Raw genomic sequence first — 11910 nt, forward strand, 5'->3', positions numbered from 1 at the left:
CACATTAAAACGGAGTCGCTGAACGTAAGAATAGGACTGTTATGAACATGGTGAGATGTATGCTCTCAACAAAAGGAATTCCAAAATTTTTTTGGCTAGAAGTAGTAAATTGGGCATTTTATCTTCTAAATCGTTGTCCCACACATGCCGTGAAAAATATCACACAACAAGAAGCTTGGAGTGGAATCAAACCTTTAATCAAACACCTTCGAGTTTGGTGATGCTTAGCTCATGTACATCACAAAGCAGCCCTGCTTTCGCTCCTCAATCTCATCACACATCAGCCTTCATATGATCATCACGACTTTGATCTTCTCCTTCCATCTTGCATCAACATCAACTTTCTCTCTTCGCACAAAATCTGCAGCACCCATTTCTCTCGAAGACAGATTCATGGGATTTCCAAATCAGGAGGTTTCCAATCGTGCATCTTAAGTGAAACTATGCATTTGGGTGAAGGGTTGATCTGCAAATAAGTAAGATTGGAGTTAAGGGGTCAAGAATGCAAATTAGCAAAAAGAGAAGGGTTTCCTAGCAAAGAGGATTTATTAAAAAAGGGAATTTTTAAAAAGGGAAACTAAATAAAACAAAATACTATTAAAGCTAACCTTTTAAACACATTTTTATGAAAAATCTATTTTTCTAAACTATCAACGAAAACTAATTAATTCAAACCAAACAAATATTTATTTAAACTAAAAAGAAAGTTTTAAAATGGAAAAACACTATAAAATGGAGTGCTAATATACATCTCTTTTAAGCATTGAACAATTTTAGAATGGGGTTGAAAAAGAGTAAACTTGAAATCCAATTAATAGTTCAACTAATAGTTTAACCATTGAAATGGAAAGAACGATGTTGAATTGAAAGTAGAGAACGATGACGAAATCGAAAGCATGTAGAATGATGACGAAATCGAAGAACGATGTTTATTACCTTATTTCAAGGAGAACAATTGATGAAATCGAAAGAATGAACATCTTCCTCCTAGGGCACGAGCTAGAACTGCTGCAGGGAGATAAAATTAGAGAGACCAAACCGAAATTGAAGGTTAGCGAGCATGAAATCACTAATGCGTTTACCACAAAGAGGCACGAGCCCTGATTTTAGGTAGAACGATGAAATCGAAAGCTTCCTTCTAGAGCATGAGCCACAACTACTTCAAGGAGATGAAATCAAATAAATGAAAATAAAAATGAAAGTAGTAATTATGAAATGAAGGAGACGAGGATACGCACAATCCTGCTTCTTCTTCTTCGAGAATATGTGCCTAACTACAGAGGTAACATGAGAAATGGAGAAAGAGAAAGAGACCAAGAGAAAAAGCCCTTAAAAAATTATGAAAAAAGAGAGAAAAATAAGAGGGTAATGATAATTTTACTAGGGTTTGTTAAAAAAACCCTGATACTTGTTGAAGGTTTTTAAAACCCCTACTATGTATATCTTTTCCTTGAGGTTATTATAACCCCTAGTAATAAATCCCCAATATAATTAAATATTTTTGTAGTGACCATTAAAGCTTTCAATATTGTGATTTGTCTTATAAGAGAGATACATCTTATAAGTGTATCAGAAAAAAATGTTGAGTTAGGGGGTTGAACTAAACTTTACAAAGAATTTAGAAATAGGAACTCAACGAAGGACTTACAATAAATACTTTAAAGAAAATTAATTACACTTATTTTTAATATTTTAAAATTTTCGACAATTATGTAATACAAATTTAATTTATATATGAATGGTAACAAATAAGAAAAAGATAACAACACCATGAATTATATTGGTTTAGTCTTATAAGAGAGATACATCTAGTTGTTTGACCATATCGATTAAGTCAATATACCAATTTTAAGTTTTTAATGGTATGCCGAAAGAACAACAAGAAATAAACATACCACAAGATCTTGAATCCTACAAAATCTCTTAAAACCTTTTATGAAACTCTATCCTAAGAAAGTCTCTTCATATTGTAGTTAAGAACAATACAACTCCAAAAAGAAAAGTTGAGGAAAGAATATGACATAAACAAATTTCAACTTAACCCAAGAAAATAAAGAAATGTGATCTTTAATGTTACTCTGTCAAACTATGATCTTGGTTGCACGATTCTTGTAGAAAACCTCAAAGGAAATGATTTAGAATGCAAATCTTGTTGACATTTAAGATTTAGAAAAGTTTGATTGAGTTGATTTAATCTTTCCAACCACTTGGATTTGTTGATAGATGTGTTCAAGAGTTGATATTGTAGTTAAGCTTGCATTGAGTTGTAATTCTTAGGATTAAGGTGTGATTGAGTGTGGGTGTGATGTTAGATCTCGTTATTTCATGTTCTAAAATTGTTTTAAAAATTCGTTACATGATTCCTTTTGGTTTAAATAAAAGGAAAAGAATTTCAATTAATGGAAAGTAGTTTTAACCTATTGAAATATTTATAGCCTCACTACGACAAAAACAATTTTTACTAGAGGTTATTTATGACATTTCAGGGGGTTTTAACCCCCGTTAAAGAGTTACCGGTGGTTTGTTTTTCCCCTAGAATAATTAGCGTCGTTAATAGATTACCGGCGGTTTTGACTAACCCTTGGTAACACAACACTTATTGGCGATTTTAAAACCCTTGATAATTACTGGCGGTTTCAAAATCCCTGGTAATTACCGACGGTTCCAAAATCCTGGTAATTATAGGCGATTTTAAACCGCTAGTAATTACTTGCGGTTTTAAAACCCCTAGTAATTACCAGCGGTTTTGGAACCCTTGGTATTTATTCCTTGTATGTAGTTTTAAATCTTTTATACTGTATAATAGTACCGAAAGTCCATTTTTTTACCCTTGCAATGCAATTCAATATTTATTGATGTTTTTACTTTTCAAATTCTCTTAATTTTATTTGTTATACTTTTTGAATGCATATAATTCATAAAGCATATGATAAGCAAAATTTTTTAACATTCAGATATTTATTTATAACTAGATATAACATTCATAAAAACAAGGAACGTAGTCTATAAGTTCAAAGTAAATAATAAAGTTTAAACGTTCAAACTAATGAAATATTCTAATATCTTTGTTCTAATTGTTATAAAGTTAAATAAAATGGAAGTCTAATAAGATTCTTCAACTATCAATCTTGATCTGAGTCATTTGTTTCTCCATTGGGAACACTCCTTTGATCAGATATCTAACATTAAAAATAAAAATAATTAGTAAAATTCTTCACAGTATAAAATATATATTGGACAGGTCCTCCAAGCTTGGCATCTTCTACCAAATGTACAATTAAATGAATCATGACTGTAAAGAAAGAAGGAGGAAATAACATCTCCATGTGGCACAATGTGAGGAGAACTCTACTTTGTAGTTGGTCAAGTTCATCCATTCTTAAAACTTTATTGCAAAATTGTCTAAAAAACATACACAAATCAATCAAGATAGAACATACTTCTTTAGGAAGTGTATTTCTCATTGCCAAAGGTAAAAGTTGCTCCATCAAAACATGTGAGTCATGACATTTTAATCCACCAAGCTTACGTTGTTTAACATCAATGCATCTACTAATGTTACTAGAGTAACCATCTGGAACAGTCATGTTCTTCAAAGTTTTGAGAAAGATATCTTTATTTGCATTTGTCAATGTATATATAGCAGGGAGATATCTACCATTCTCATCAGGCCAAACTTCAGGTCTAATACCCCAAAGTTGTAAATCCTTTCACGCTTTTAGATTGCCTTTACATTTTTTTGAACTATCATTCAACAAGGTAAATACCACATTATCACATACATTTTTTTTTTCAATATGCATAACATCCAAATTGTGATGTAATAAGTTGTCTACCCAATAAGGAAGTTCAAAAAATATACTCTTTTTTCGCCATTATTGAGTGTCTAACTTAGCATGATTAACTCCCCGTTGTCTTTTGGCTGGTTCTTCAAGTATTGGTTCTTTCCTAAATTCAACATTGACATTTTCAACTTGTTGTAAGACATCATATACTGACTAGGGATGTAAAAAATATCTGTACCCGCGGGTATACGCGGATAAAACCCGTAATGGGTAGGAAACGAATATTAAAAATGGATACCCGCTACCCGTGGGTACGGGTATTTTTGATACCCACATGTTAACGGGGCTGGTACGGGTATCATATTATCCGTACCCGTGGATACTCGTATCCGCTAAACTTTAATTCACAAAAATACCTTATATATATATATATATATATTAGTAAAAAACATTATGACCTAATTTTTTCTAAGGTGCACATCTTGTCTTGTCTTTTGTTTTTATTCTTCTAGCTTTATGTATTGGTACATTGTATTCTTCCAAGTACACCCTTTGACATTCTTCTCTTTCCCTTCTTTGAAATTGGGCATATACATCAAACTCTATATAGACAGTGATATTTATGGTATGCTTGTTGTCAAATGATGGAATCAAAATAAGAATACTTGGCACGTAGCAGTTGAGGTTTTTTATTTGTTGATCAAAACACTAATTAAAGAATTTTCATTGTGTTGAACGTCATTTTATATTTATTTTTATAATTATTTGGACTTGTATAGACTTGAGTTTGTTTGAACTTTATTTAAAATTTATGACAGTAATGTATTTTATTTTATTTTATTTGAATTTATGATTAAATTTTTTATTTTTAATTAATTTTGTAAATACCCGTGGGTACCCGTGGATACCCGCAAATATGAAAAAAATAGACGGGTACCCACATAATGGATACCTAACGGATATGGGTACAGGTACGGGGCAAATATTTATCCAGCGGGTAGGGTACGAAGGAGCTACTACCCGTACCCTACCCGCTCCGTTGACATCCCTAATCCTGACACTACCACAAGTGGATTTATATTTTCTATAGTTCCATCAAATCTCATGCGAGCCAATCTAAATCTGTACCTTCCATCTAACCAACGACAATGACTCATGAAACAAAATTTACCACCTTTAAGAAGCTTCTTAGGATTTGTGTCAAAATTACATATAGGACATGTCAACCCAATATGTGTGTTCCATCCAGATAGGGTTCCAAGACCAAGAAAATCACTAATAGTCCACAATACAGCTACATGCATATCAAACACTTCATTTCCATATGAGTCAAAAGTTTTTATGCCCGTGCTCCATAACTCTTTCAACTCTTTTATTAGTAGTTGTAAATATACATCAATATCATTTCCTAGAGCTCGTTTTCCTAGAATGATCATAGAGAGAATAAAGGAACTTTGCTTCATACACATCTAAGGAGGAAGGTTGTACGATATGAGTACAACTGGCCAAATACTATGACTAGTGCTTAGATTGCCATATGGATTAAACCCATTAGTAGCCAAACCAAGTCTCACATTTCGAGGGTCTAAGGCAAATTGAGGATGTTTAAGGTTAAATGTCTTCCATGCCTTAGAATCACTTGGATGCCTTAAGATGCCTTCATTTGTACTTTTTGATGCATGCCATCGCATATGCTCAACTATTTTAGAAGACATAAACATCCTTTGTAAGCGTGGCTTCAGAGGAAAATACCTTAAAACCTTGCATGAATCTTTTTTCTTTTAATACTTGTACCACTGTCACTTGTACCTTTCTTTTTTGCCTTCCATCTAGATGTTTTACATTTCTTACAAAATTCCCTATTTGCATATTCTCCTAAGTATAACATGCAATCATTTGGATAAGCATCAATTTTTGTGTAATGAAGACCAAGCTTGTTAATGATTTTCTTCGCCTCATAGAATGAGCGTGGTATTTTAGCATGTTCAAAAGCATCGACTAACAACTCTAGTATCATGGACATTCCCTTTTTAGTTATTTTGCACATACATTTGATGTGATACAACTTGATCAAGAAAGAAAGTTTAGAATATTTATCACACCCTCTATATAAACTCTCTTGACCTTCTTGCATCAACTGAAAAAAACTCCTAGATTCTCATTCATATTATGGCTTGACTCTGCACTCGTTTTCTTATCATCCACCATGCCATCATTGTATTGATGATACCCAAATGCACCATTAATCATGTCACACATTGGATTATTAGCAAGAATTACTTCATCGTTTTCTTGCAGCATTACATGTATTTCATCTAGCACATTTGCTCCTCTTCTCTCCCCATGTAGAAGCCACATTGTATATCCTTTTGGAAAAGGTTTGAGAATCAAGTGTTCATACACTATTTCATGACATTGTCACTTGTTAAAGTTGCATTTTGGACAGACATTCTATCTCCCCCCTCACACTGCTATTAGCAAATGAAAAGTCCAAAAATGTGTTCAATCCTTCTATATATTGAGGTGTATTTCTAGGCATCTCTATCCAAGATTTGCCTATTGAGAATTGGGTCTGTTCAAGTCAATTAATTGATACATCATTTCAAGACAAGAATAAAATACATAACAAAGGACAATAGGATTGACCAGTTAAAACATTTTTTAAGAAATATAAATTTTCTTAATAACTTTGGGAATAAATTATTTAAATGTCATGGTTGATTATTGAAAATAATATTAGTGTGTTGCGAAACATAACGTTGTGCTATTATAAAATCACTAAACACCAACACATATTTCATATATTAGAAAAGTGTAATAATAAATATTTAAGTATTTAAATAATAAAATTTATGAAATAATGATAATAAATAAATAATAAAATATGCTGTCATTATATTTTAATGATTAATATCTTTAGAATTTCTTTCCCCTTTTATTATTAATAATAATTATAATAATAGTAATTATTAGATTATGATTGAAATTTTGAAGTCAACTAATTTGTTTTAAATTTTTTGTATTACAAGCACATTAATTATAATATACTACATACTCTATGATCATTGATTTTTTTAGTGATAGTTATGTTCTTATTAATAATGCAAAATCATCTTGAACTTGATAAGCACCCGGAGTTAGTAACATTTTGGGTGCTTAAGAGAAAGACTAGAGTTGTGGCATCGTTTATTGTCACAACATGCAAGGTGGTTCTATATTTTCTAAGCTCAATAGTGTAACGTCCCATTTAATAAATAAACTTAATTAAATGATACATCACATAGAATAATCTAAAGGGCATTGTCATGGAGTAGAAATGTCACTCCTTACAGTTGTCCAAAATACTTGGAGAGAAAAACTAAGGCACACCATGATGCCATTAACAAACGAAATAAAAGTTTAACGATATCCAAAATACATGCTAATGGACCAAGATAGTACATAGGTCACAGTGCCTTAAAAGAAAACTCGAAGTAAGGGGATCCAACCCAAGATAAGCTACGCAACGGAGTTTCCATCACCTTCATGACCACGAGGGGTTCTCACATCTGCTCACATCAATAAATTGATGATCATCGTAAAAGGAGAAAACCACACACAAGGCAAACACAAACAAACAGAAAGGGTAAGCTAAAGTAAAAAGGTTTTATCATACAATTTAGCATGCAATTTAAAAGTCAAGAATACATGAATCAACCAAGCATGTGATAGCAAACCAGCAAGACTTTAAGACTTAATTATCCAGATACATATAATCAGTCGGATTCACTGGATGCTTGCACTTGTAGTGGCCTCTACTGCTCTCGCAGAGCCATTATAAACACACACTTATCATATCACGATTGTCAATCTCGCTTAGGCTAAGGAGCTCTCGCTCAGGCAAGAGGAACCCCCCGCTCAAGCTACCAGATCTCACCTGGGCAAAATTGCAAACAGTGGGCACGTCGAGGTCTCGCTCAAGCTAGCCCAACTCACTTAGGTGAGACTACTCTCGCTTAGGCGAGTGACCTTCGCTTAGTCAAGTCCTCGAAATAGAGAAGGGGGGTGAGCTACTGTTGTTCTCGCTCAGGCGAGAGCTCCTCGCTTAGGCGAGAGCTCCTTGCATAGGCGAGAGCTTTCATTTTGAGCGACCAACCCGCTCGCCTGGGCGAGTTCAACAGAACTCACTACTCTCACTCGTGCAAAACCAGATTCAAACCATCACAATAGTGCAAACAACATGTTATCACACAATAAAAAACATACATTAATCACCAAATTGTAAAACAAACCAGACAAGCATAATAACTTGAAAACAGTAGAACCCTAGCTTCCCTTACTTGGACAGATGCTAGCGAAAAGACATAGACCCCTAAACAGCTGAGCACTATAGCTCCGGGAACAGATTCGTGAGCTGGAAAACACTGGCGCAAATAGAAAACGAGGTTATCAAGATGAACCTCTGTTGGAACCACTAAAATAAGACTAGAGAGAAGAGGATATGGGTTGAAGACCAACTTACATGGAGTAGAAATGGGTTTGAGCTAGCTTGAAGACGAATGAGATCCAAACCCTAGCAGAGCTCTGTTGAGGGAAAAAGGAAGTGAGCAAAGGGACTGTTTTTGCAAAGTGGCAGAATGGAAAACGAAGAGATTGAAAGGGAGTCCTTGGGGCACCCTATGGGTTGCCCAACAGATGAGGCTAGACCCTTAAACTTTTAGGGCAGAAAGTAAGTGGGCCTTACAAATAGTATTCATGTAAATTTTAATTTCTTATGACAATTGAGTATTTAGCTCAATTATAAGTTGACTTCTTAGAACATCTTAATTTATGATGATAACCAAAGTTAATTAATATGGATACTTCTCTCACTATAGCACATTGCTTATTTATAAATATATAATTAAGACAGATCTTATATAAAAATCACGAAGCAAACTCCACAAGCACCGATTTTTAATTATATGAACTCATTTTATACCAAAACTCATTTTATATGCTATTTAAGTAAACATAGGTGTAGACATTGATCTTGTAGATCTAAAAAAGTTCATCAATTGTCATGAAAATTATCAAAATTCACACCAAGCACAACTCAAGCTTAAATCATACTGATTTAAGAATAACCCACATTGTTATACCATAAATGTTAGTTTCAAAGTAAAGCATTACACATTATGTATTTACATAACAATTTAAAGAACTTGTGTTGTTAGTACATTCTAACTAAATTGACAAGGAGTGTATGTGAGGATTTCTTGTGATGACGTAGAAAGCAAACAAACCTACAAGCTTGTTTTTTTTATCCCTACAAAGTTATTTAAACATACTTAACAAGTAAAAGTATTAGAGAAACAACTATTTTCTTCATGAGAAACTAAACCAAACACAGTAATACTGATACATCAAGTTAAGAAAAATTGGAGCATACATCAAGATCAATTTCATTTACAAAACAGCTGAACGAATGCATTTGACTTTTTCTCAATTAGGCACATAACAAGGGAAGGGAGAAGGAGAAAAACAAGTGAATAACCATTACTGTAGCACCATTTCTCAATCAAACACACGTCTTTATATGGACTTGTATTAGAATATTACATTTAAATAAAAATGATGAGAACAGGGGAACTATTACCTTGAGCTTCAAACATGCAGGACAAACAGTGAGAGGCACACTGAAAATTAGAGAGACAAAATTGAACTGAGACTAAAATGAAAGAATGGGGATGAAATTGAAATAGCTATGACGAAATTGAAGGCAGGACAACAATGTTTATTACCTGATTTCATGAAGAACGATGAAATCAAATGAGCAAACGTCTTCCTCCTAGGGCACAAGCAACATCAACGTTTACCTTGAGCGAACACAGTTTACCTGGATTGAAATCGAAAGAGCAAATGCAGAGAGACAAAATTAGAGAGATGAAATGAGAAACGAAAATGATATCGAAAGCATGGAGATGAATGGGAGGTACGCAGTTTCCCTGAGCAAAAGCAAAAGAGGCATGACCTTGCTTTTCTTTTTACTAAGGAGACACACCAAGAAAGAAAAAAGAAGAACTCTATAGCCAAATTAAAATTTTTTAAATTTACGAAGAAAAATAATAAAAGAATAAGGTGAAAATATATTTACTGGGGTTTGACCCCTGATAGTTCCTGAGGGTTTCTAAAACCTCTCTTATGTCTTTTTTTTACTAGAGGTTTTCTAACCCCAGTTAGTAAACCTCTATTATAATTATTTATTTTTGTAGTGCCTTGTTGGAAAACATTTAAATTGATTAAAACATTATTTTAATTAGTTAAAAAAGGCCAAAACTTTTTCTCCTAAACAAATTCACATTGTTTCAAGTGATTGAAATGTGAATCAATTTATTAGAATCAATAAAGAATTCATTTTAAGTGATTTTAGTAGATTGAGTTATGCATAAGTCGATTGAATTGTCTTCATCAACTCAATTTCATTTGTTTTAATATATTAAAATAGATTTTGAACTTATTGTTTTTATGACTTCATCAAAACTATTTTCTATATCTTATTTTTAAAAAGAAAACTAGAAATTACTTTTTATACTACAAATTAAAAATCGTTTCAAAAAATTTTCTTTGACCTTCCATTTGTAAAGAATCTTTCAAAATGTTTGAGTTTCAAGTGTTTCATCACATTCATGTGAGTCACCTAATATTGCTTCTAGAGGGAGTTTCTTTTATTTTTCATTGTCCAATTGATTTTGTTCCAATTTTATTATTTTTTATTTGTAAGTGATTTCTTGATTAGTGTTATCAAGGTTTAATTGTGGAAGGGTTCCACAAGATTAGATCTTGTATTGTGTTGTATTTCTTGTTTTTTTTTTAAGGTGCATGTAAAATCTTTAAATTAGTGGATTAACTTAATTAGGATAATTAAGCAAGTAGATATAGGTATCTTGTGAGGGTGAAGCAATATAATTTGTGGTGTTATTCTCTTTCTCTTATCTCTTACAATTGATACTCCAAGAATTTCACTCATTTAGAATTGATACCCTCATCTCGCGGTTATTCTACAATCTTTGTGGTTGTTGACCGTCTCTCCAAGTATGCTCATTTTGCCCCTCTACAAGTTTCATTTATTGCTATGAAAGTTGCTGAAGTGTTTGTAGCTAATGTGGTTAAGTTGAATGGATTTCCACGTTCCATTGTTTTTTATCGGGATAAGGTGTTCATTAGTTCCTTTTTGCAGCACCTCTTTAAGCTTCATGGGACTTCATTGAAAATGAGCTCGACATACCATCCTTAAACAGATGACAAATCGGATGCAGTTAACAAATGCCTTTAGATGTATCTGTGCTATTTCAGCTTTGATAAACCTCATTAGCGGGTTCATTTCTTGTCTTGGGTAGAATTTTGGTATAATTATTATTTTCACACTTCCATGGGTATGACACTTTTTAAGGTGTTGTATGGTAGGGATCCTCCTTCCATTATTCTAGGATCTATCAGTGATGACATACCTTGGGACCTTCAACAACAATTGCAACAACATGATCAACTTCTGACCACTCTCAAAGCAAATCTCCACAAGGCACAAACTCACACGAAACTATATGCCGATAAACATCGTACTGATTTGCAATTTTTAGTGAGTGATTATGTTTTTGTGAAACTTCAACCTTATCGCCAACATTCAATTCGTTTATAATGCAATCATAAGTTAGGCATGCATTATTTTGGGCCTTTCAAGGTTTTATCCAGAATAGGTTCTATGACTTATATGTTAGAACTACCACCGCAAGCCAAAATTCATCTGGTCTTTCATGTTTCGATTCTCAAACCATGTCATGGTGATCTGTCATTTCCAATCATTCCTTTACCCTTGCAACACTTTGATGACCTTGTAGACAAGATATCTCTTGATGGGGAAGGTAATGTAATATCCATAAGAGAGGCTAGTAGTGGAACCAAGGACAACTGGAAGTCCACAATGAAGAGGGACAAGTGGCACAAAAGTTTGTTAGGCGTAGTAAATTGTTGGTGAATATACATGGATGAAAGAGGGATTGAAAGGGGTATTTATGAGGGAATGAAGGATTGTATCAATGGTGGTTATTTTCTTCTCTAGGTTTTGTGGACCTTTATTTCTGGTTCGTCTTATTATTCTCTTTTTTTC

Source organism: Vigna unguiculata, chromosome 1, assembly GCF_037176805.1.
Source record: "Vigna unguiculata cultivar grain cowpea cultivar isolate G323 ecotype 2 chromosome 1, ASM3717680v1, whole genome shotgun sequence".
In the NCBI taxonomy this organism is placed as follows: domain Eukaryota; kingdom Viridiplantae; phylum Streptophyta; class Magnoliopsida; order Fabales; family Fabaceae; genus Vigna; species Vigna unguiculata.